This window comes from Rattus norvegicus, chromosome 6 (genome assembly GCF_036323735.1).
Source record: "Rattus norvegicus strain BN/NHsdMcwi chromosome 6, GRCr8, whole genome shotgun sequence".
Lineage (NCBI taxonomy): Eukaryota > Metazoa > Chordata > Mammalia > Rodentia > Muridae > Rattus > Rattus norvegicus.
Window position 1 is genome coordinate 96,835,552 of NC_086024.1, and position 25,279 is coordinate 96,860,830.

Consider the following 25,279-nt stretch of genomic DNA (forward strand, 5'->3'; position numbering starts at 1 on the left):
AGTCTGAAAAGGCAAACCACAAGACTGAGGGAAGTCAACCCTGGGGCTGCTCTGTCCATATTACAGAAGTGCCAATCCTGAGCTTAGGCAAGCATGTGAAAGTACTTTCTAAAGTTTATTGTGCTTTGGGGCTTGTGATAAGGACTAAACCTATTTATTTCAGTTTCAGAGGTAAGATGTTCTTAACTGTTTTATTTTATTGTGTAGTTCGTTCCTGTTACCAGCTCTCCTACGGATGGTGGGTCATTCTGCCACGTTAAAGCCTCTCCCATTAAAATAACAAATGTTATTCTACCTGCTGGATTTAGCCATTTCTTGGGACCTGACTTCTCCTTAACTCCTGAAGTTGAAGGTATTTTTACAAAGAGTTTCAGAGAGAATGAAAAAACAAACAAACGACAGCAGCAGCAACAATAAAAGGAAAGAAAACCCTCCTTTAAAACAGCGATCTCATTTATGTCTAATGTTACTTCAAATCGCATGGCTTAGTTGTGTCTTAGCATTATACCTTTTGTCAAGAGGTCTGTGGCCATTCAAAACTGCTTCTTTCTTTTAATTCTATTGAATCACTTATGGGTTGTGACTGATCTGCTCTCAGTGTAAACACGACTTCTTTTAAAGATGTTTATATTTTCTGCATGTCACTGTGAACAACTCGCAAGACAAGTTCAGTGGTGAATTCTGCTAAAAGTAGAAATCAGAAAACGTAGAACTTCACAGAATCTTCTAGTCACATAGAGTATCTTCCAAAGAGACAGTGCGGTTCCCTCGGGGTTATCTGTGAACTCCTGAAGCTAGCCTGAGGGGGGATTTTGAGAGCCAGGGCTTTAAGGAATGGGAAACACTAAAAGAATAGGCCACGGAAAGTATTTCATTTAGCACATTCATTTTAGTTAACATTTAGAAGACGCCTACTCCCTAATGTCAGATCCTTGCTCACTCTGTTTCGGAACAGCCGGAGGGATGGTGTTCCTCCCTGAAGAGAATTTTCCCCATTCCTTTTAACATCCCCCTTTGTTCAAAATCACCACAATAGTTATAAAATTATCTAGGAGCCTACAAAGAGGAAGAGGTTGTCATTTGTGGAGAGACATAAAGAAAGGCCTGTCAAAGAAACTAGGTGTTGTTGGATGGCTCAGCCGGTAAAGGTGCCTGCTGCCAAGCCTGAGTTCCATCACCAGGACCCACATGATGGGGGGAGAAACCACTCCTGAACATTGTTCTCTGACCACCACAACTCACAGTGGGCTGCACCACCTATACTCCTACCCCTACCACTCCAGCCCTCCTACACACAGACACACAGACACAGACAGACAGACAGACAGACAGACACACACACACACACACACACACACGTGGGCACACAAACACACACACAGACACACACACATGGGCATAAAAACACACACATACACAGACACACACACACAAACACACACACCACACACACACACGGGCATGTGCACACAATAAATAGACTCAGCATAATTAATCAATGTAGTATTTTATCTTAGCTCTCATGTTTCTAATCATAATGAGGATTGTTATATTTTTGTTCAAAAGATTCAACTATGCACACAATTGGGTCTGTCAATTGGTCTCAATCTCCTGGAGAGTAAAATGCTGTCTTTGGGGCGTTGGTTTGTTCTTCCGTCCTCTCTCCCCACTGCTCTTTCCGGTGAGTCCGGCCCTGCTCTCATCTCTGTCTTCTCATTTGTATCTTTCTTCGAGATTGGTCAGCAGCTCCTTAGACTTTCTGAAGAAAAAAAATCCTTACTTTTCTATTCCCTGATTGTACTGCTCAAATTTTTAGTTTGAAAAGTATGGTCACTTCTTGTGTGTGTTCCTATCTAGCATAGAGATCTGGATCTCTACATTTTATTTGAACACCTACAAGGAATCAAATTGATTAGTTTGTGAAAATGTAAGCCATACGAAGTATCAGCAATATATGTGACAATGTAATAAGTTGTTGACGTTGATGTTGTTGTTGTTGTTGTTGTCGTCATCGTCGTCGTCTTTCTTTGCGGGGAGCATGTTTGCTTTTTGAAGCAGTATCTAGTTACATAACTTTGCCTATCCTGGAAATCACTCTGTAAGTCAGGCTGCCCTTGAACTCACAGAGCTCTAGCTACCTGCTTCTTCCTGCCAAGTGCTGGGATCAAAGGCGTGCACCACCACACCTAGCTTGTGTGTGTTTTTGAAGTAGCCTCTCGCTATGGCCCCCAGCCTCTCCCCCTGCTGCCTCGATGTGTCTCCATTCCCAACCTAACTTTATATTTTTATTTGAAATTCGGAATTCATATTGTAAACCCTATATAGCATGTACTGAGCTTAAGGGCAACTTAAGTTCTCTGCTTAATGCTCCTCGTCATTTTATAATTTGTAACGATCTGAATTCCTGATTTCAGACAAAAATAACCGAGAATAGAGGGATTCTGAACAATCCTCAGAGGATCTGCCCAGAAACAACTTTTTGGCAGCTCAAAAGGATAACCTCTCTCCTCTTTTATCATGCTAGGCCGTTCTGTCTCCAACTGTACAAATGTACCAGATCCATCCAGATGAGGAAAGGTACTGCTGTCCGCGTGCCATTAACGTTCTTCTCCACTTAACAACTCACCCGATCTGCTAACCATGAATCAAAATCATGACTTTTGCCATATATTGCCATAGCTTACTTTGCTTTCCAGAAAAAGCTCTTACCGGTGGACCGTCTTTCCCACATACACGAAATCCTTGCCAAACCTCATAGATTTGAATAATAATTCAAAAGGTTTAAAATGACGAAGTTGAACTGTGTTCCAAAAGTAGGAAGTACTCACTAGTGAGAAAAGACAGAAATAACAACAGAGCAGGCCCGTGTGCTTCCCCCTGACCCGCTGCACTCACTCAGCCTGTGGAGCAGCTCACTGCCTGCACTCACTCAGCCTTGCAGCCTGTCTTGCCCGCTCACCTGTATTCAACAGCAAAGAAATTCACCACTGAGATTGCGATTGCAGAGAATTTTGTAAATATTCCAAGCTTTCTTTAAAATTTCCTCTTCCCTGCCTCCAACATTGATCCATCCCCAAGCCCAACTCAACCCCAAGAACCTACCACTTAGTGCTCATTTAGAGTCTGCTCCACTGTGCGGGAGGTGCCCACACTTGGGACTTCTTTTTTTTTTTTAATTAACCACGACAAAAATATTTTATTAACAATGAAAAATATCACAGTGTTAAAGATGAAAGATTACACCATTCTAGTCGTGATGGCCTGATGTTAAATACCAAATAGCTGAAAGGTCTACATTAGGTAGAAATACTTCTGTCACTCACACTGCTCATGGGAAATGGTGCTGTCACAAAGTCACATAAGCATGTTAACTTTCCGAAAGCTGCAATGGCAATTAGTGGCAAAGAAATTTTTATTAGATTTGGATACATTTTAGACAATTAGGTGTCCTCCAAATGTGATTTAGCCAAGAACCCCAATGGGATAGATGACTTATCGGCATTTATCACTCACTGGAGGACTCCTGCCATAGCTGCATATGTTATCATGATAAATTCAGATCAGCTGATGGACTGCAGCCCTTTGGCAAAGTAAAAATCTCTAGGTAAAATACACGAAATATAAACTGACTGCTGATGTGTGCTCTAATAGAGGTCGGATGTGTACACAAGCTTAAACACTTCAAAGCTATATAGTATATTTTCAAAATATAACTTATAAGGTATTTATTTAAATGGTTCTTCCTAGACCCACAAAGAGAGAAGAAAATTACACTATATATTTTTCACACCACACCCATCCTATTTCTGGCTAGACTCCTCTAAGTGTGTTATATGTGGCAAGTGTTCCCATGTGAATGCACATACATGAATAAACACACACGTGACTTTTTGAATGAAATTCAGTACCACACAAAATTCAAAATGTTCCAGGCTAGGCTATTCAGTAATTGCCCATGGGTCTGATAGCAGCCACCAGAGCCCAAACCATATACTATTATGACTGTTTTTCTCCTGCTTATTCCCAATGTTGCTCCATCTCCTTCAATGTCTCCATTGTCTTCAGGAAAAGAAAGTGCCAAAGTTCTTTAAATACAGTCCTGGCTGCTGTGCTGAGTCCCTCGCTGTCACCGGTTGTTTTGGTGAATCTTTACGCTGACACAGTTCCTAAATAGTCATGAAATTATATCCTCCATACTGTGTCCTGGGAACCAAATGCATATACAGCACAGAAGCCACTTACCACGGTGTTGCTCCCAGTTACCCGAATCAGGAAGTGGCCAGTGTGTGATTCATACCTACCTCGTTTCTTACAGAATTCCTGGGAGTAAGTTTCTAAACAAATCAAATGTAGCTACCTAAAAACAAATGGACACAGATCAGCAAACATGTATTTTAGCAGGCAGCGCGCAGTGATATCACTCATGTGGCTGAAACACTTCGGCTCTGTGTGAAGATGTCTCCCTTGATTAATCCGACGTAATACCAGTGATCTGAAACTGTGGTTATTTTAGTCATTTGCCCCAATTTTTATATTGTAACAAGCATGAACTGCTTATTATGTATTCAAGAATCTGAGAAGATACATGTGATGGGACATGAAGCAAATTCTAGAAATCCGAATGTTTACTTCTGGTATAAGAGGCAGTGAGCTGTGAGAGTTCAGGGAGGCCTGCCCTGGGAGCACTTTGGTCAGTTAACTTGTTTAGAATTATAGAGGTCATTATTAAAGGTCAAAACTCAGTTCGAATATGTCTCTTTTAGCCTGACACTGTAAAATCATATCACTACAAGCACAGCTGTCTGTATATGAAGTCAGACTGCTCTAACTCCTAGAACAGGAAACAGCAGACCAAGGCAACCACTGCTAAGCAAAGCGAGCCTTGCTAGTTGAGTTTTGCCACAGGCTACTTTTTAGGCCTGTTCAGTGGGAGAAAAGAAGCCAGGACATCTGTTGGACTTGCTTAGTGACCAATGCAAAAGTGGACATCGGTGCGAGTTCCTAAGTGTACCCAACCATGGACACTGCAGGCGATAGCCTTTAAACTGATGTCTGAATGGACTGGGCCTGTGATGCAGTGAGAGTGCCTGCTTAGCCTAGCCCACACAAAGCCCTGGTTCAGTCACTATCCCTGCCTGACTCCAGCAGGGAGGCTCACAATATCTAGGGTAGAGGCAGGAAGAGTGAGGTTGATGCCACCTGCGCTACAAGCGACCTATCCCAGGAAAATGAGAGTTCAGTTGTTAGTCCTATTTTGACATAAATAGACTACACAGTTCAGAAAATACCCTCTATTTAAAGTATTGGCCCCATGTTGCACATAATTTTCATACTATTACAATGTTCCTTAGATATACATAAGGGGACTTTGTCTGACTGTTTAAACCTTATAATCTACCTGAAAATAGTCCCAAAGGCATTTTGGAAACTATCATTCCAATGTGCATGCAAGAACTTCATGCTTTTTAATGCTTTATTTAAAGGCTTGTTTTTGTAATTTAAATCATGTAATATTTTACATTTCAAGCCTAATTACAGATAGATTTGTGCTTCTTAATGTGATTGTTAAACAGCTGTTGCAGTCAGGCTTTGTTCAGAGAACAACTGTGCAGTTCTTAAGACGCCCAGAAGGTGTCTGGGTTGCACTGTGGTTTTCATGTGGCAGTGTCTGACAGAGCGCGCCTATTATGAAATCAGAACTCTGTGCTCTTTTTTCATTTCTACAAATAGAAATGAAATCAAACTTTTATAATAAAATATCTTTTAAAATACTAGAACAAGTAAGTGTAATGTTTTTCCTGGGGAAAAGTGTTCAAAAACAGAAAAATATAAAGCAGAAAAGGATGGCTTTATACCACACCAACTGAACATTCTGAGATTTTTTTTTATTTCTTCTATAGATTTTTCATAAACACTATCTTTTATGTTCATTTTTAAAAATATGTGGATATTTTATAAATACTTTTAATTACATCTGAATTTCTTCTTGAATATAAAGTTTTAATGTATAATTTAATAGTGACACAAAGAATAATAATAAACCTTAGTTTAGGCATTGCTAGGTGTGTGCAGTAGATAGTAAACACGGAACTAACCTGCTGTAGCCTTTTCATATAGATCACAGTGCTCTTATATGCAAACAATGAGGGCATAACTCTGAACATGATTTGGCAGATTATAATTTTTTTTGCCGTGACAGCAGATGTCACTGATGTGAAGAACTCCCCTGGGACTACGGAATAGGTGGCACTGCATGTTATTCGTGGCCAATACATTGTCCCCATTGCATTTAACAAAACAAGCAAAATGCCATGAAATGCAAGTGATATTTGTAGATGCCCTCTACCTGGCACACACTGTGAGTGACCTGTTCCAATACTTCTACTAAGATAGGCCTGACACGCACTATCTGTTTAAAGAAAGTGTGGCTTATGAAAAGGATGGCCTATAATATCTAACCTAGATATTTTCTACTCCAAATCCATTGCTTTTTCAAACGCACATGAATTAGCAACTAATAATTATGTGCTATTTAGCTAGCAGTTTGTGTTAGGCCATTATACAACTAATGTACCTACAGACCATAAACTCCTTCCTTTTCTTCCGATATATTCAGCTTAGATTAAAAAGTACAGTTTCAACAACACAAGTGGTATTTCCTTGTTCTCAGTAACATGTATTTTGCATGCACCCAGTCAAATGCACCATGACTTGATTTTCAATTCCACAAACCTGGAATGTGAGAGATTAACACGTTAGTTACAGAGTAGGAGCCTGCCATGCTGAACTGAAAGTAAGATGATGGCCTGCCAGCCTTCTAATGTCTACATCTGACAATTAACTGCGATTATAACTGCTCAGTAAGGATCTTATCACTTACTCTGTTCTTACAGCCTTGGAGTCTTCTACTGAATTAACTATGCTTGTGAGTACTTTTGTCCACAGTGTACATGATACCCTGTATGTACACGTGTACACATGTATGTTTGTAGGCACTAATGACCAGCTGTACAGTAATCCTATATATGCAACATACATGTTGTTGTTTGCCCATAAGATACCATACATTATAAGAAGCACTTAGTGTTTTAAAATATTAGACCTGATTATAGTTTCAATTAAATATTACTGACGTACTAGGAAATAAATTATTCTTAGTTCTGTATGAGTAGAGGCAGCACACATGGTTGAATTGTCTTGGTTTTTAAGGGAATCTAATCAAATTGATTTGTTTGTGCATTAGAAGCTCATTTTCTAAGGTGGACTTAGAGCACTACATGGTAGTGCTCAAGGAAAATGAAGACCATTTCTTTAAGCATCAGGCAGATATGCTTTTGCATGGAATTAAAGTAGTGTCCTATGGGGACTGTTTTGAACTTTTCCCAGGATATGTGCAAGACCTCGCCACTCAGATCTGCAAACAGCGAAGTCCAGATGCTGAGCGAGTAGACAGTACCACCTTACTGGGTAATGCATGTCAGGACTGTGCAAAGAGGAAGCTGGAAGAGAATGGAATTGAAGTTACAAAAAAAGTTAGACAGTCAGATACTGATGATGCTGGAGGGTCTTGAAGTTTTTAAAACTTGAAACTTGAAAACCAGCCTTCTGTAACCACAGTGCCATGCCCGAGCGATGAGGAATGTACAGAGGACTCCATATGGATCTCTTAATAGTGAACTGTCACATACCCCCAAAAGAGCCATGTGGGTGTGTGGCCTTTGTGGTTGAATGACAGAGCTCTACTATGTGTTTAGCTGCTCAGGAGGTGACATGGACACACTTCAGGTATACTTATACGGACTAATGGACAGCTACCTCAGGGACCAAATTGAGGGGTGGGAGGTGGGATGTACCTGACATTGTTCCCTTTTCCCATTTGACATGTTTTCCTATGTTAGGGTGTTATTTTTCCTAATAAATAGAGGAGAATGAGGACTATTCAAGCAACTGTAGTTGCCAAAGAGAAAATAAGACATAAACATTTATATTTTACATCTTTATGTGGAAATATCTTTTACTGTAGAAGGTTTTTAAAAGATATGTTGGTTACAGTGTTAAACAGTAAAGAACAAGTGGACTGTAAAGGGACTGAAGCCGCTAGTGAAAATTGTTGTTTTTAAAGGGATGACTAGATCAATTTGGTTTCTTTGGAATTGTAACATTTCAGTAATTTCTGTTCCAAAGAAATGGTAGACTGTCTGTTAGTGAGTGTTAAGTCCAGAGAGACTAAAGACCTTTCCCAAAGTCTTTAGTGCTGTCTAGATCCACTGTGTAACTTCCAAGTTAGAAAGGGAAAGTGAAGCACAAGACCAAGCTTTAAACTTTTAGAAGCTCTAAGCTTTCCAAGTCTTATTTCTCCAGGATAAGGCCCATCCTTTCTGTTCTCCTCTCTTCCCATGGTTCATATTAAAATTTACATGGAGTATGGTAGGCACTAGTTTGAAAGGGCTTGCCAAATTTTAACTACATTCAAGGTTACTTCTGGGGAAACACCCATGCTCAGAGTACTGCATATGCCCACAGCTCCTTTGATAGTGACTGTGGCAATGGCTCATATGTTGTACAGAGTAGTCCTGAAAGGAAGACTTCTTAGAAACAGGTCCTGCATGGTTCATTTGAGGCTATCCATCTTTGATAAATGATGCCAAGCTTTGCCTGTGACATTGCATGGATGGCACTGTAGCTCTCAAGGGACATTGACAATTAAGAACAGGAAACAGGTTGCTACAAGGAATAAAGTAGAAGCCAGAGACAGGCTGAAGACAACTCCCTATCCCTGTGCTTTCTAAGTGTGGAAAATAAATCTTTTATGTCACTGGTTATGAATAAAATTTTAAAGTCAAAAAAAAAAGAAGCTCATTTTCTTCATCAGAATAAACCTAGAAATTCCAGACAGTCTTGGAGCTCTTAACTGTTTTCTTGTTCAGCTTTGCTTCGTTATGGAAATATTTGTAAAGGAAACCAATACTAAATTGCTACTCAAGTTCACAGTTGCTTTTTAGAACTAGATTGGCCAGGAACACATTGTTATTTTACTGAAAAACAGTCTGCTTCTACACATTTTTATTTTTAAAAAATCATACCATTATAACACTAATCTTTTAATTTTAATTTAACTTATTTATTCAAAGGCACCTTTCAGATTCAATGTATGCACTTTATCTTAAAACTTAGCTTTTATAATGACATTTGCTTATAATTAGTTAATGATTTAATAACTAAGAATTTGTAACCTAAAAATAAAATAGCTAGTCAAAGAAGTGTAGGAATATCTTTGAAAGTCTTAATTACCTTAAATGAAAGTGTTTACCTGATATATTTTATTGGACTTCGCCTTAAGTCTATGCTCTTGATTCTCTGTATACCCATTTACTGACCTGTGCAGTCCTTCACTTGGTTCCCAGTACAGCAGATCAGCAGGGTGGCGGGGAAGCCCAGGGAAGAGAGGGGTGAGCATTAGAGCACTCTTTCTTTCCCGGTCCGGCTGCAACTGGGACCATTTCCATGGGTCTGAGCGAAAAGTACATCAGGATAACACATTTTGGTAATTTTTAAATGAATTACATTTTTACCAAAGAAGGCTAATTTTCACAAGTATTAAAAATGTATGGTTATACAGTTGTGTAAATGTAAACCTGTAATTCTACATATTTTCTAGTTTGTAGTTTAATTATTCTAATTAATTTATAAATGTATAAAAATATTTCCTACCAGTAGTTTTTTTTTTTAAAAAAAGTGATCTTACTATTGTGTCAATCATAGACACAGCAGCTGTACTTTATTTTTTGAAAATGAAGTTGGTGACATTTAAACACCGTAGCTCATGTTCATGACCTATATGGTTGATGTCTTCCTTGCGGTAATATGAGGGTTTGTTCTTTTTTTAGAAACTCTTTGTGATAATTTTACTGATTTAGTTTTAGTCTTTGTTCAATCTGTAAATGTAGCTTGGTGTTCCCTCTCTCTTTCCATCAAAACGTTTTAGGACTGTCTCTATGAACAGCCAAAAAAGGCTAATCGTATACATATACACATGTGTATGTGTGTAAAATTATATACATATATATATATAAAATTTTAAAGTTTCCAATTATTTCTCATTTTTCCTCTCAATCTGCCTGAAACAGGTATTTGCAAACACTGTAGCCTTTCACTTATTCTGGAGGGCTTTGCGACAGCTCAATCAACATTAATGGTGCATTTCTAGTTAAGGACACAGAATAGGGAGAAGTCAATTTGAGATCCCTGATGAACAAGTGTTTTCAGAAAGAATGAGCACAAATGGGTTTAGCAAACAGAAAGCACAGAGAGCTGCCGCGCGCGGAGCACTCAGGCAAGCCAGACACAATGGGAGACCGAGGCACTGCAGAGCTTTTTAAGTGGCGTACAATTGGAGCCATGGACTTGATCCAGCCATCTCTGTTAAACTGTTCGGAGATAGGTGAAAAGCAGAGCAAGCGGGAATTCTATAGAGTGCCGAGGAACAGCAAATGGAGAGCTAAATGTAGAAAGAGTGAATGCGCTCATTCATGGATGAAGTCAAAACCAGCGCATTTCCCTAGTTAATTTACCTTGGAAGGGAGCTTTAGGTACTGAGCCATTAGGAACAACAAAAAGTATTTAAACTTCCACCGTTAGAATTTTGAAAGAACGTAGTCTACATCCAGTATTTTATGAACATATTTATATAGATGCATGAAAACATAACGTATCTCATATAATTATAGTAAATTCCCACAACCTTATAGCCAGCATCATAATTATGGTGAACTTCTTCCACCCAAAAAGATGCCACTCTATATTAATGACAAATGAGCAAGTGTACAGTTATAGAAACGTGAAACTAGATGTCAGATATTACATACAGAACATGGAAGGATTAATATCAAATGGTTTTCATTAGTTGGAAAAAGTTGTATATTTTTAAAAAGTCTCTTAAATATATGAATATGCTTTATGGCTTTGAAATTTTTAATGTTATAAAGGGGCATGGAGGAATAATAAATTCTAGAATTTGAAGCTGTTAAATACATGAAAAAGATGAGTCATATCTTAATTTATCCATCACTAGCAACTTGGAGAACTAATTAGTCTTCAAAATAATTACTAAGAATTAGCTATATTCCAATTAGTGTCGGGCTAAAAGGGGAAAGCTACTTTATATACATAATATTAGATGGTTCACTTGTCAGAAACAGTGAAATACGAGTTTTGAGACTGAGAGCTCGAGGAACTGAGGGACAAGCTCAGGGTTAAGTCTTAGGTCGCCAGTGCCTTGCTGTCCCAGACAGTGTGTGCTGCATGCGTGCTCCTAGCCCTGACAGTACTGGCTGCCGTCAGAATGACCTGGGACTGTTTCTGCCGCCATGCTTCCTAGCCCGTCCGCGTTGAAAGCCCCAGGAAAATGGCCAACCTTAGGCCAACTACCAGAACCTTAACAGTGCTTAAGAAGAGTATCTGAACCTTTCAACTCCCCCAGCAGGGCATGCAGCCTGCCTTCCCACTAAGGTTCTGCTGGTAGCAAGTTTCATAAAAGGAAGGAATTTAAAAGTTAGGAAGACAACTGTGCAGTCCACTAAATGGCATGAATACTATAGTGGCTTGGACAGGAGCAGTAGTAGTCTATCAGTCTGAATAAAAACGCCATTTCATTTTAAAGTAAGAAACCCCCGGCTCTGTGGACAGCGAAACTCTTGTGTCTAATTTCCCCAGACTTATTCTTCAGCCCCACCTCCCACCTCCAAACCCCCTTTTTTGGAAAGTCCATCCCTGTTCCATGAGTTACCTTTGGGATTCCCAGTCACGTAAGTGGGCACACAGCATACAGTTGGGTATGGATTTAGGGAGTGATTTCTTTAGTATATGTCCTTGATGACAGTTGATAAGTGGGAGGGTGTGACACAGGCCTCTGGCAGCCACTTGAGGGATAAGGCAATGAAAGCAAAGTGATATTATTGACTAATATTTGAGTCTCCAAATGAAGTCTTATGATGTGTCTTTTGACTTCCCAATTAGAGAGCCAGTATGTTCCTCTTGGGCAATAAAATTGCTGTCGTTTGCAACCAAAAATGTGCTCAGTGTGATTCTTAACTTCAGTCTGGGATAAGAAGGACAGTATCACTTTTATTCTGAGTAAACTATAATAATTTAGAGAATATTGAGTATTAAGAATTTGAGACAAATTTATAAAATACATTATTCTTGAGAGTTTTCCACCCCTCTTAGGGTCAAAAGGATGAGAAAAGAAACTCAATAGAATATAAAAATAACATCCCCAAAATAGAGCCATAGACACAAGAACCATACAAGAATCTTTTGTTTAATAAAATAACTTCTTGATAAGGAAAGCAAGAACTGGATGTATGAATCCTATAATATTTTTTAAAGTGTCCTGGCATATATCTAAATAACACTGAAATGTAAATCAAGGGCCTGGGGTAGACAGGCCTGTTATGTATTTGTAGTCTTTACTGGACCCCCACTTTCCCTCCCTTCGTGAAAGCATCTCTACTGTGAAGAGTTGTGACTGAACACTCAAACTTCACTGTGGCCTCACGACTGCATCTCTTACTGCTACCTACTGACGTTTACACTCCCTGCTCCTACCTAGGGACCGAGGAAGGCACAAGATACACTCAAGCAGTACAGATTTTAAATCACAAGTGTCAGTTTCATATGAAATATAATTTGATGACATTTAAGATTCTTTATCAAGCTGCTCTGTGGATTCAATTTTTAATTGTACTGTACTCTTATTTTGTAAACTAGACCCCTTTTTATTTCTAACACAGAAAAAAACCCACCCTGTTCCCCGATTCCTTTCTAAAAATATTGCAATGAAATATATAAAGCAATTATTTATTTATTTATTTATATTTACTTAGATTTATTTATTCTATGTATATAACTACACTGTAGCTGTCTTCAGACACACCAGAAGAGGGCATCAGATCCCATTACAGATGGTTGTGAGCCACCATGTGGTTGCTGGGAAATTGAACTCAGGACCTCTGGAAGAGCATTCAGTGCTCTTAACTGCTGAGTCATCTCTCCAGCCCCAACTATTTTTACGTGGATACATATAATTTACGTGTTATACAATGTATGTATGTTTGTACGTATGTATGTATATGTATGTTGAGATAGGGTCTCAAGTAGCCCAGGCTAACCTCCAACTCCTTAGGAGAGGATGATCTTGAACTTCTGCCCCAGACACCTCTATTTCCCGAGTACTACAAGTCAGTGTATACCACTGTGTCTGGTTTGTAGAAGCCAGGTCCTCAGCCAACTGAGCTACCTCTCTCGTCCCATTTTAACCACTTTGTTTTTGGAGATTGTGATGAAAAGGACATGAGGTTTACCATTTTAAACTCTATTAAGTGTGCAGTTCATTTACAACCATCGTCATCATTCATCTTTAAAGTTTTCTTGAAAACTTCAAAACCTTGTACCTGTTAAACGGCTTTCCTGTCCTCTATCCAAGACATCTGCCATTTCCCTTTTGTCTTGATGGCACTGACTACTATAAATAGCTCAGTCTGTGTAATTATATCAGTATGGTGAATGGTGAGTGGAGTGTTTCACAGACGTTGCCTTTAAGGCTTATCCATGTGGCAGTATGAGTCACAATTGTCTTCCCTCTCAAAGATGACTAAGACTCCATTGTGTGTATACAACACTCTTGGTTTAGCAATTCCTTCACCTTTGGGCTAGTTTTAGCGACCTTTCATGAACATATGTGTACAAACACCAGCTTGAGTCCTTCCTTCCAGTTCTGCTGGGCATACACTCAGAGCAGAACTACTGGATCATATGGTAGTTCTAGCAATGACTTTAAGGCCCACCATACTTTCCCCAGCCGCTCTATCACTTTACATTCCCACTGCGACACCCGGAAGACTGTCATACATTAGAATAGTCTGCTAGATCAAAATAAAACACAATGCTTAGAAAACAGACATGAAACTATTGTTCAAAGTAGCATCAAGACATCATCATGACATTAACAAAATTGTCAGTAAAATTTTTTCCAAGTTTTCTCATTTGCCTATTGTTTTCAGAATTAGAATACTTCATACAACTTTTTATGCTCTGTGTGTGTGTGTGTGTGTGTGTGTGTGTGTGTGTGTGTCTTTTCATGACATTACAAAGACAATATAATAATCTTACGTGTGTGTGTGTGACAGGGTCTTGGTGTATCTCTGGATGGCCTGGAACTTGCTGTGTAGACTAGACTGGCCCCAAACTCTCAGACATCAACCTGCTCCTGCCTCCCCAATGTTGGGATTAAAGGAGTGCACCATCACACTTGGCCATAGTTATAATTTTAATATGTGTGTTGTGTTCAACCAAGAAAAATACTGTAATTTTCTCAACCATAAAAGTACATGGTATTTAAGTTGCTAGAATTTTTTACTGTCTTTATAAATATATAACAAACATATTTATAGATAAGTACTTCTTTTTAATAATTCCCATAGGAAAATATCAGTTAAAAGATGTATTTTTGACAGTTGCTCGTAATGGATTTGTTTCCAAAGTTGCTTCATAGATTTTGTATAATCTCACCTTTCTAAATAGAGGAGCCCACGGCAAGAGGTCCTGTAGTTCTTCTGTGAACCATTACACCTCTAACCGATTATTTATGACCTAATAAATACAAAATAAGTGGGTGTGCGGTGAACTTCTGGGTCATGTACATCAGGTCAGTCTGATCTGTTTGTATACAGCACTGCTGAGCAAGTGAGGCAGGGCAGGCAGTGCTCCCGCCACACAGCTCAAGTGTAATTGTTGCTAAGGTCGTCTTTGTTGTTGAAAATAATTTTCATATAATATGCTCTGATCACAGTTTCCCCTTCCCCAACCACTCCCAGATGCTCCCCACATCCCCACTCATCAGCTCCACACCCCTCCCCTCCCCTCTCTCAAATAAGCACATCTTTGAAAATCCACAATTTAAGAAAAAGGAAAAAGGTACAAGAAACACAGACAGACGTACACACAAAAACAGACACACACACTCACACACATACACACATTCACGCACACAGATACACATACACCCACAGTCACACACACACATGCTCACACACATATACACAGAGACACACACACTCACATACACATGCTCACACACATATACATTCATTACATATACAAGCACACTCACATACAAGCACAATCACACACACATACACATGCATAGTCACACACACATACACACACACACACAAAAACACAAAAGTGCTAAGTTTACACGTATCTGTGAAACTGTTTAGTACAAACTTTTGCACATAGTAAGCATCAGTTGGGTCAAAATTATTCTACTGTTTTTTTTTTATTGACTGGGCATATGTTTTAAGTCACGATTAGAAAGTACATTATCTACACATTAACACATTACAAGGATTCCCTCTTTTATGTTAAAAATGTGGAGTAAAATTAGCAAATAAAGAGAGAGCCTTATAAAACTGTCCTGAGAGTCAATGAAGTATTCCATTTTGACCGGACCGTAGATGATAATAGACACATTACTAGAACTGTCAAACTCTTCCCAAAGCAATCTCCCAGGCTAATCACACAGACAATCACTCTTTTCATTTCTATAGTAATAACAAAAATTTAAGCAATAGCTCTTGATTGAAGTTGTCTTGAAAATTGCTGAGTTCGAGACCTTATTTTAAAATGCAGCAGCCCTGAAATGCTAAATGCAATTTGCCATGCAGACCAGAGAAAGACATGAAGTGTTTGCTACATTTTCCCTAATTGTTTGTGATTGCAGGCTGAGTAGCCCCCGCACTTCATCTTCAGAACCATTTCTCAGGGCCTCGTCATCTTTGACCACTAGTTTTAATCAAAAGGAGGATAAAAATAAAGTAACTTCACCTTTACAAGAGATAAACCTTCACATTGCCAGCCTTAACATTTTTATTTAATTGACCTTAAAGAAAAAGCTCTCAGTGGTTAAACTGTTGGTTCTTGATGGATTCTAGTTAAGGTAGCATATTACCCAGGGTTAATACTGACAAAAATCATTGTCTTAGAAACAGAGTTAAAACAAATTGTGTTTAGGTTTTGGTCTGTACAGCAATAAATAAAGCACACACTTATATTTAACTATGTTGTTTAGAAAGCTTATGCAATTAAAAAAGATAACTTGTATTAAAAGTTGTATACATTGGCCTTTATTTCTATCCATAAATATGGCCAATTAAACACAAAAGCCAGAGTGGAATCAGTTCCCTGGAAATTCAGCACTGTGTTTGTTAATCTCTTCCTGTCACTGAATGTCACTCTGGAGAATCTGGAGAGTAACTTGCCCCATATCAAATTATCAAGTCTGCCATAAACAGCAAATCATAATTCAGACTTCAGCACTGACCAAATGTTTTCCTTAGCTCTATGAAAATCAAATATTCCTTCCACAGTTAAGAACAGTGTTTTTCTAAATTTTTCATCATTTTAATATTGAATAAATTACTTTTCTCATTTATTTAACAATGACTTGCCCCTTCCCAAGAGCAGTTACTTTGTTCATGCTTGATAAGAATGAGGGAAATGCTGGTCTAGTATGAAGATTATGTAGAGAGGATGAAGTGTCCAAGGTGCTGTCAATAGGGGTGCTTTTTTGTGCGAGGAAGGAGCCATTTTCCTCAGAGGACGCAGCAGAGGGTAGAGTACAGGTGACCAGTCAAGAAGGAGAAAATCAGACTCAGACTTTTAGAAAATGCTTTCCATTCTATGCATCAGTAGAAAGGGGGATTAAAAACTCCCTCTGGATGATTCCCATGGCATTAAGTATTTTTAATGTAAAACAATTTGCTTATTGAGAAGGGGCTTAACTAAACCGTTTTCTTAAGAAGAAATATAACTATATTTTCACAGCCTCTCTGTTCTAGAGTAGGACCGGGCATACCAAGGAAAGCCACAAGCTGACTTGGGAGCAAGCTGTGAAATTCAGAGCACACTTCTATACTGAATTAGGAGACTGAAATTTTCATTCGCTATTTGCAATATCGAAATAAGTGTTTTTATTGCATGTGTTAAGCAAAGTGCAATCCCTTAAAATAAACTTTGTTTCTCAAATGTTCTTCTTTTCATTATTACAATGCCATGGGAAAATGTTTATAGGGGAAGTAAGTCCATGGGGTGGTTTTATATAAAAGCCACAAATAAAAGTGATCCATCATTTCTTAACATACAGTCATCTAAGTAAATGCATTTTTGTACATACTCTTTTTTAATGTATATACAATCTCTACTAAATAGTAGGAAGCAAATTTCTATACTAAAAGCAAGTATCTTATATCTAGCTTAAGATTGATAAAGGCTTTCTTGAGTTTAAAGAATCTACTTTTAATTAGTAAATTAATTCTCTAAAGTACACATAAATGAGGGCGATCAAAGCCTGAGTTTGGTAAAATATGCTGAGATTAATAAGTTTTAAGTGGTTGGCCAGAGTCCATGCCCTCGGACGTTCAGACCAGCAGGAGAAGAGCAGGTGCCAAGGCCCATCCACCAGCACTTCTTCCAACTGGTGATGGCTGGGTGCGCTGGAGGAGTAGGCGGTCAGGAACCTGCAGAACCACTGTGACAAGGTCCCTGACTGCAATGCTACCATAGGTAAGATGCAGGACTTCACCAACAGTATCAACAGTGTCTTGGAGTCCTTGCATCTGGGAATAAAGAAGGGGGGTCACTGAAAACGACAGGGGCCCATTTATGAACTGGTGAACCTTGCCACTTCAGTCTCCAACATTGTAAATTTTGTTGCAGCCCAGCTAAGTTTCAAACCTGATCCTCTGGCCTACAACTTATATTTTATGTATAAAACTTGCTAAGTGTGGTTTTACTCCCTCTAAATAGCTAATAGGAACACCCTTTAATTTTTAATATCTATATTATCCTGAAAACAGAATCGCCATAAAAATTACAAACCAATGTGGGCTTTTCTAAGCAAGTGAAGATAGATCTTAAAGAAAAAGAAAGATAATGTTTACAGGATTGTAACGGCTAGCATATTTATAATCAGAATTTAGAAGGCGGATACCAAGGAGGAGGTAGCGACTTGAAGTTACTGCGGTTCTAACTTTAGAAACTATTACTAATAACAAGGCATCATATTCTTGGCATCCCTGTCAACAGAAGTTGCTGATGCCCAATCGTAGTCTCTGATGCTGGGATAAAGACTGCAGTCTGCATACTCAACTCTCAGTTATAGTTGACAAAACAAAGGGGTATCTTTGTAATTCAAATGTAACTTAACTGTAGAGCCATAAAGTACAAATATGTTGTTACTTACAGAAATAGTATACTCTTAAAATGTGAACTTGCAGTGAGATTACCTTTTGTTAATTTTAAATTAACTTTTTTAACTTATTTAAAATAAACATTAGATTAATTTTTTAAATTAAATGTACCCTAATTTAAAAGTGAAACAACACTAGTCAGGCATGGTGGTTTACATAGAAAATTCCAGGCCAGCCAGAGCTACAGAGTGAGACACTCTTAAATAAATAAATAAGTACTTGCTTTCCATCTGCAAATAGTCATGTCTTCGCTTTCTGAACAAATTTCAATTTCCAGTAACAATAGTTCTAAAATAATAAGTACCTTAAACACTAAGCCGGACGCGTGGCTCACACCTGTAACCTGAGCATCCGGGCAGTGGACACAGGCAGACTGCTAAAAGACGAGACCAGCGGAATTGTCGTCTAGCATAAAAACAAGAACACGTACAGCAACAAAAGAAAACCTCTAAAAGTTAAATTTTTCATATGTGAAGTTACTGATGGCAAACAACAGTGAAATATACAAGCTATCCAAGAAATTCTTGATTGCTATTTAAAAAAAAAAGTCTTGGCTGGTCTAAAACTCTCTGTATAGACCTGACTGGTTTCAAACTCACAGAAATATGCCAGCCATGGACCACCAGGCCTAGGAAAAAAAGTTTAATTCACGATAACAAAATCTGAAAACTGTCTTTTGAACCTTTTAACACTCTCCATCAAGAATTACTGTAAATATTTTTTTAGAATTTTCTATGTTACAAGAAAGCTTAAACCAACTCGGTCAAAGCCATGATCATGCTAGTCATTTATTTCACAGTCGTGTGTGTCCGTGGGACATCACACATGTCTGTCGATACGATGAGAGGATCTAAAATTCCACCTATCACATGATCTCTTTACAAGTATGTGTATCAGTTGTGGTGCATGCCTGTCTGTACTCTGCGCACAGGCGGCAGGACAAGACGTTAAGTTCACAGTCAGCATTAGCCACACAGCGAGTTGGGAATCAGGCTGTGTAATATGTGAGAACTCGTCTCAAAGATAAACGATATTCGGATCGAGATCTGTGAGATAAGGCATCAGGTAAATTCCCAGGAATTGAGAAACTACAGCCTCTTCTCCTCCTCGTTTTGGTGATTTTCTTCCCTGGTTATCTTTTCAACTGAACCTTACCAATCTTTTCCAATCTCACGATCTGAACTAGTTTCCTGTATTCCTAGCTGTTTTTACGTAGCTGAATACCCCACAAGCCCTTCAGCCGGCTCTCAGATTGCTTTGGTTATCTTCCTTCTCAGGGGAGCCTCTCTTCTCTCACCCATTCGTTTCTGTGTGCATTACTCACTTGTGTGTTTTCTGTTACTTCAGACTTGATGTGGAGACTGAACTTGAAGTCTGATCTACTTCCTTTTCTCTTCTTCAGTCCCCCCATTACCATCAAACCCAGTCATTTACCGTTCTAACTAGGGGTATCTGCCTGCCTGAGAAGCTCAGTTTTTCTAATGTCCTTCATGTACTCTTGATTTAATTTTTTTTCTTTTTGCTTTTATCCCACTGTTCCTGGCACTGCAGCTATGAACTGAAACTACACCTCGTGTCTATAAGCTAAGCCATTTTCCCTGTATCATGATCGTAGCTGTCTGAAGTGGGAAATTCTGGGATTTTTGGAAGGGGGGACTCAGTGTGTCATGGGATGTTTTGCTGAGGCAGACACGGGAGCGGATGCATGGGAGTATAAGTTAAGACCGCACAGACAGCGGATGATGCTCTTGTGCTGGTTCGCATGCCGTGCTTGCTTCACTGACCTTCACTGACCTTCGCTTGTTGTGATGTCATAGACAGAACTTCTCGTGGCATTCTGGCTGCTCTCTGCCCGTGTGCAGACCTGTGTGCATCTGGTGGAGCCTTGCAGCTCCTTTTGGTGTAGCTGTTACTACTGATTCGTGTGTGGTGTCTGCCCGTTGGACTGGACTGGCTCTACTGACTCCTGTTTGATGTTTTGGACTGGTCTGCGGATATCCTGACAATGACACTCGGCATAGACCCACAGAACTACTACTAAACAGGTCCATACCCCCCTTGTCCTGTTAACCGTCTTTCTCCACAGCCTTGGTCGGTGGGCTGTCAGGGAGGCTGGAGCACTTAAGAACCCCTATTAAAGTAGGTTTTGAAGACTCTAAACCTACAGCTGTTCCTACATTTTCTTTGGCTGGTGCAGCTGCTCTGTACTTTTCATCTGCTTATTTCGTATGAATCAGCAAGGTGGTAGGAAACAGATGAGATGTAAAGATGTACAGACATGGCCCAGGCTTCATTCATTTGACTCTTCTGAAACACAGACTCTGGTATTTAAAATTAGATTAGCGACAGATGCCTCCTGGGGGTCACCACTGAATGAAGTGCTTGCCACTGCATTGCCTAAGCGTCATCGTGGAATGATGTATTCGCTGGAGTAGACCCTTTCTCACACCTCCGTCCTGCTAATCCTTTTGGCCTTTTTTAACTGGACTGTAACCACTCTTTGTTTTCCCAAAATATTTTGTGTCCTAGTTCTGATTCCTGTGACTATCGACGATGTCTCTGTTCATCTCCCAAGTCATATTTTGTTAAATCCCTTGAGGATCACTCTATTTTATTTGACCTCTTTAGCTCCAAGAATCAGTGTCGTTACTGACAACTAAGAGCCAGGCTACTCATGACTGTCGGGTGGCTATTGAAGCCACAAATAACAGCTGATGGTTTTGTAGCATATAGCAGGTATTTCAACAACAAAAACAGGCTAATTCATGCCAATCCTGGTGGACCACAGTAAGTGCTCCTGAGAATAAAAAGCATTTTAAAGTCTCTCTCTCGCGCACACACACACACACACACACACCAGGAGTTCACCCTTAATAAGCACCTGTTACCATGCTAAAATGATTTAGGATTACTTGATTTAATTCAATCTACTTAACTCCCTGTGGTTAAATTACCTTATTAGCTCTATTTTATAACACATGGAGACCTGAGACAAAAAAAAAATGAAATAAATGTTAGAGTTCTGACCTAGGTGCCCTAACTCTGGAGTGCCTCCTCTTAACCACTTTGTCCTTAGACTTCTTGGCAGTAACTGCAATTTCAAAGATGCTTAATGTGGTACTCATCCCGAGTGACAGAGCTTAGCTTCCCCAACAAAGAGGGGGGCCTGTGATAGGCCAGGAGCACATTTTCTCATAATCCTCCCTACTGTGAAGACACTGATGTAAGAGTCTGTCTGCAGATTGGGTCTTTGGTTAGCACATCGTTGCTACCTCAGAGTGTTCTTCCACACAGTCTACATTTAGAAATGTTTTAAAAGTCGATTTATAATTTTTTTGCTATTAACACAAAATTATTATCCCATTATGCTCAAAGTCAAAAAACTCTGTGGAATCCTAATTTACTGTATTTAAGCTAGAGAAAAAAATATAATTTTAGTTTAAGATCCAAGTAAGTAATTTCTCAAGCTATTCGAGGCTGGTCAAGTGTATAAAAGTGTCAGAATGTCATTCACGCCAGGAAACGCAAGGACCCTTACACCAAAGCTTGGCTTCAGAGTTCCGGTGCATGAGTCGGCTGAGATGAGTTGACGTTAGGCCTCTCAGCAGCTCCCTTGAGGACTTCAGGTGTCAAGCTGGAGTGCGTCCAGAACCTGAAACACAGATGAAGAATCAGGGTGGTGGGTGTTGAGGGAACAGGGAAGTCCTTAACGAGAATAATGGATCCTAAGTTAAGATTCCTCAACCTCAAATGAATGCTGCACTAGACAGTTACCCCCTGCATTTAGGAGATAGTTGGAACATATGAACATTTCTGGTATTAGGAGAACAGGAATCTTAGTAGCAGGTTTCAGTGATTGCTATTTTGGTCCTCCATATCTAAGAGCATTGCCCCAAACAGACTCATGGGAAAAAAGAAAGAGACGGGTGCACACGTAGAGCACATCTTGCACATACATCTCGATTAGTTCTCGCCACCCCAGTAAAACCGATGTCCAAACAGTCACTGCCTTTTTGGTTTCTCAATACATACGAAAGTTTGACCCAACTGTATCGCAGCTTATTAAACATCTAAAAACAACACACGTGCCTTAATTGCAAAATAGGGGGAGCAGAGGGATGGCTCAGCAGTTAATAGTGCGTGCTGTTCTTCTGGGGGACCTGGGTTTAGCTTCTCAAAGCTAATTCTTCACAATTAGTATCCACATCGGACAGCTGACAAACACCTAGAACTACAGTACCAGACACGACACCACCATCTGGCTTCATCTGGCACACACACTCAAATGCACAAATCCATATTCAGTAACGCACATAAACACATAATTAAAGTTAGTATAAAATGTAAAATATTTTACTAGTACTAAATTGCTAATAACCCTCTGATCCTTCAGAGTTATCACCAGTAGTGGAGGGTCTTGCCTCAATGCTAGTGGCTGCTGATTGGTTCCTAATGGTGACTACTAAAGCTTCAGAATGGCTGAGGCGATTTCTCTAGACAGCGTTACTTCACTGATTCATTCTTTCTTCCACAAATGATTTCATGTGATGCTATTGGATAATAGTTGATAAAGTTTTAGCAGTAGAACTTCTTCCAAGATTGGAGTTTATTCTTTCAAATCTTGCCACTACTTTATCAAGCACACTTAAGTCTCCAAAATCCCTCGTTGTCATTTCAACACTACCAGTAGCATCTTTTCCAGGAATAGATCCCATCTTATAAAATCATCTTAGCCTGTTCCTAAGATACAGCTACTCATTGTCATAGTCTTACCACAGAATTAAAGTAACTCAGTCCAATCTCCAGGCTGTATTTGTACACTTAAAACCAGCTGTTTAGTGTGATCACTTTCAACGTCTTAGCTAGATTTTCCAGGTGACTCACTGTAGCTGCTTTGTTGGTGTTTACAGCTTTCCCTTGACATGCAATGTTATGGGAACAGCTTCTTTCTTTAGGCATCATAAACCAACCTATGCTAGTGTCAACCTTTGCTTCTGTGGCTTCTCCTGCCTTCACAGAGTTGGAGAGAGTGTGACTCTGGTTTTCCATCCAGACCGCTGAGATCTTCTCTACACCAGCAGTCTCTTTAATCGGTTGTTTCTTTGTACTGTGTGTTCTCTTAGCATCACTTTTATTTCCTTTAAGACTTTTTCATTCACAGCCTTATTGGCTTGATCTTAGAGGCCTAGCTTTCAGCCTGCCTTGGCTTTTGGCAAGCCTGCCACAGGAGGCTCACTCAGTCTAGCTTTTGATTTAAAGAGTGGCACTCAACTCTTCCCTTCACCTGGACACATGGAGAGCCCTCTAGAATTATTAATCAGCCTCTCCAACACGATTTTGTCTTAAGAAATGGGCTGGAAAGTGGAAGAAAAAGAAAATTAACGAATCCGTAGAACAATCAAAACACATTTATCACTTAAGTTGGAGAGCCAGAAAGGGAAAATAAGGGACCATGGGCAAGGAAGAGAAACCTTTTCTCTCCAGAGTCTGGTTGAAGTTCTGTGAGCTAAGAGTCAAGAATTCTGCTGGTCTATCTCCTTGATCCCCCAGGGAAGTGTTCTGCAATTAAGATATGCATGTTGTTTTTAGATATAATGCTACTATACACTTAGTGACACACAGTGTTTTAAGGTTAAAAACTTGTATATGTGTTGAGATGCTCAAAGAGGTGTAATTCTGTTTTGACATGAGGTGAGATAGTCCAGCAAGTGAAGAACCCTAGCATAGTTAAAAATATTCTGTGAAGGTTATTTTTTAATAAGAATGGAAAAATATTTATGAGCCAGGCTTAAGGCCTGAGTATTTATGATCTCACTCCTTTCTCAAACATATGTAAACCTGTTATGTTCTGGGATTCTCCAAACTAGACTATAAACATATTTTTCAAAACACTCTTTTCCCTCTATCAGCTGTAATTAGATCCAAGGAAACTTGGGAACCTTCCGATATCACTCAACTTCCTTAGCATAGCTTCCTTCATAACCTCAGACATCACCAACATTGTATATGTAACTATAAAGAAAGGAAGTCCCACACTTTGGTATGTCTTACCCTGTCATTGAGCACATCTAGCAACCCCTGAACTTTTTATTATAAAATCACTCATAGACTCCAGCTCTGTCTCATACTGGCTCACCCTGGAATTTTTTTCCTGTGGCAAATTCAAGAATTCCAAGTTCACTAGAATGGAGATCTCTGAAAAAACAAAAGACAAAAAAAAAAAAACCCCAAACAAACAAACAAACAAACAAAAACCAAAACCAAAACCAAACAAAAAATTCCAGTTGCTAAGGTAGCTGGCTATCCACAACCTGTGTCCCCCGGCGCTGGCTGGCTGCCACCAATAGGTGCACTATTTTACATGAATGTAGTTTATAATGTGCCAAAAGTATTATAATATTAAGAGCAAAAATACTTGAGCTCAGATCACAGTGACAAATGTATACATTGTTTTTGAGAATCACCAAGATGTGACACAAAAGTAGGCACCTGTGGTTTGAAAGATGGTAACAAGATTTGCTAGAGTCAGAGCTAAAGCCATGAACTTTCATTTTTTTAAACGGGAAAAGGCAGTATCTAATAGTGCAAGAAAAATATTTGATATCAAATATAAGTAGAACAGGGCACATGTTACCATTTAAAAGCATTCATACTCCTGGGGCTGTTTGAATAACCTTAGTTCTGTAGTCATTAATGGAGGTATCAGAACCCTGTGGGACTTTTCTCCTATTGCACTCCCGAGTCATGGGGTCCGCCTATCTTGGAGAGCCTAGGCTTCCCAAAAGACAGTCACCCCATCCATCTATCCAGCCTCAATATTCCACAAGATGGGACTTCTCATCACCAAGGCAACCACGTTCCTGCGTCTGGGCGTGGCCAGGGTGAGAGTTCAGAGGTGGTGCTTAGGCCGCTCTAGAACCAGAGCGGCAGTCCTGGAATACCGGAGTCTCCCAAAATTCTAGCCTGCCCCG

The 25,279-nt window shown here is 39.4% G+C and overlaps 1 long non-coding RNA gene across 2 annotated transcripts; it reads right to left on the minus strand.

Moving 5' to 3' along the window:
* Nucleotides 1-3,917: 3,917 nt before the first annotated feature.
* Nucleotides 3,918-25,268, minus strand: LOC102549502 (uncharacterized). 2 transcript variants are annotated; one of them, XR_005506022.2, is made up of 5 exons: nt 24,943-25,268; nt 21,847-21,960; nt 14,569-14,649; nt 9,378-9,510; nt 3,918-4,357 (listed from the first exon to the last, which is right to left on the minus strand). It is a non-coding gene; the product is annotated as an uncharacterized LOC102549502 (long non-coding RNA). The 2 variants fall into 2 exon arrangements; XR_005506023.2 differs by lacking the exon at nt 14,569-14,649.
* Nucleotides 25,269-25,279: the final 11 nt, after the last annotated feature.